This window comes from Microtus oregoni, unplaced genomic scaffold (assembly GCF_018167655.1).
Source record: "Microtus oregoni isolate MIOR12 unplaced genomic scaffold, Mior012 000048F_ref0000485, whole genome shotgun sequence".
NCBI classification, from domain to species: Eukaryota; Metazoa; Chordata; class Mammalia; order Rodentia; family Cricetidae; genus Microtus; species Microtus oregoni.
The window spans coordinates 17,140,186-17,142,434 of record NW_024543222.1 but is presented as its reverse complement, the minus strand read 5'-3'; positions in this window follow the sequence as shown (position 1 = coordinate 17,142,434).

Here is a 2,249-nt window from a genome sequence, read left to right as displayed (position 1 = left end):
CCAGGCGCGGCAGGGGAGCGGGGAGGGGGCTGCCTCATGAAGGGTGATGGAGAACTGGGATCTTGAGTCCACTCCCAGGGAGATGACACCGTAGGAAGAGCTCATTTCTGGCCACTTCACATCTGCAGCCTGGTGGCGACCTTACCTGGTTACAGGAAGCCCGATGTGACTTGCCCTCTGGTATTGGGCACGCATGTCTAGTATACTAAGGAATCATTTTCTGCTTACTCCTTATTTTGAGCCAATTCTCAGATGAGAGGTGATAGTAACCCAGTGTGGATTGTGAGGTAAGGTATGAAAATGGGCTTGATTTATTTGCAATTAAAGTGTCTTCCCTTCTCCCAGGACAAGTTATGTTCACAGCTCTTTGTCTGCTAGGAGAACCGTGGGAGCAGAGAGGATAGGACCCCGGGGACAGGTGTCATCTGGAAGATGTGTTATTGCCGTTTATCAAAGCAGAGAATGTTGTTACAAAAAAATAAATGTACCACTTTGCAAGTATGTATTGGTGGAGTGTGTGTAAACCCAAACCCAAGTCCAGTTCAACCGGCAGTATGTGTGTTCTGAGCGCCCCCTACCCCTGCAAAAAGGTTGGCAAAAGTTCCTCACTCCTGACTTGCAAGCCAGTACAGCTCTATGCCTCCCGAGAAACACTGTCTCATTCCTGGGGCCTTTAAACACAGTTTAGTCCTTGGTCTGAGAGAATGTGAGCTCTAGAGGACTTCTCAAGGTAACAATGTTAAATGAATCCTGTATGTGTTACCACTGCCCAACCTGCCCCCGTAGCAGACATCACTTATCGATTACAGAACTCATCTGCCTTTGGCTCTTTCCACATGGTGTTTAGCATCAGAGCATGGCATCCTTGATCCAGTGATGTAGTTTTCCCTGCCTCCCAGCCCGTTCCTTGCAAAAGAGAGATTTGAGGTTATAACCCCTGCCAGTCACGGCTCAGATGTGCTTAGCCTCAGCCAGTAGTGCTTTTGCTACTCATGTCTCCCCAGTGCTTTCCAGCGTGTGAGGAGTTCAGCTGTGTACAGACTCAGCCTAGTGCCACGCCAGCCATCTGTGCCACCAGACTCAGGATCAGACGTCCAGTGTGTGCGGTGATGTGCGTGTTTTGCCTTCGCATATGTCTGTGTACCATGTGGGTGCTGGGAATCGAATCTGGGTCTCTGGAAGAGCAGCCAGGGCTCTTAACTAGTGAGTATCCTCTCCAGATCCTTTTCAAGACGGATCTCAGTAGGCTGGCCTCACCCAAAGTGGCCTTGAATTAGTGATCCTCCTGCCCCTGCCACCCAAGTACAGGGAATACAGGTATAACAATGACAGCTTGTTATGTATTTAACAGTTACAGACTTGAGCTTACATATAAAGTCCATTTTGAGATCAGACAATTAAGATCCAATCAACTGCATTTGTTTGGCGGATTCATCCACTTCCCCTTCCATTTCTCTAACCAGCTTTTCCTTTAGAGTTAGGCCAGTGGTTTCAGAACAAGGTGGTGTGGAATCATTTTCATTTTTATTTCCACCTCTAAACACAGTTAAACACCCTGCATAAAGGAAGTCTGAGCACCGTAAACGCTGCCTAGAACAGAGTTGGGGTCTCTGGCAATGTGGTGGGTCCCCTGCACTTGCTTCTGTGTCCCTCATAGCCCCGGAGACCAGGCTATCGCGAGGCCTCACACGGAACCAACCTCAGGCAAAGACAAAAAAAAAAAAAAATAAGTGAGAAAATAAGAAACGCTTGCTTCCCAGGTGAAGAAAGAGAAGTCCGTTAGAGTTCCCGGCACTCACTTCACACGGGCACCAGTTGTCCCAGTTCATTGGCAGCAGTGACAGCGGCCCTCTGCCTTGGTGCCCTCCACCCAGTGACACAGAGACCGGAGCCACGCAGTGCCTGCTTGCCCTCGGCAGTGTCACCACACAGCTCGCAGAAGCCCTTTCAACCCATTGGAAGACACCCCTGGGGGCCAGGCAGAAGCCCTGGAGCCCTGGAGAAGGAAGCAAACAGAACAGCTTTGCAAGTTGTCACCTTGGAACTTAAGCCCACAAGAGAAGGCAAGACCCTCAGCTCTGTGCCTAAGCAGGACGACTACAACCAAGACAGAATATCGGAATTGGATCCTGAGTTACCCAGATGTTCAGAATGCAGCTGCACCAGCCAGTCCTACCCCAACCAGGAAAGCCATGTCCTAAACAAGGAGACACTCAACTTGCAGGTACGCCCACGCGGTGCACAGAGAC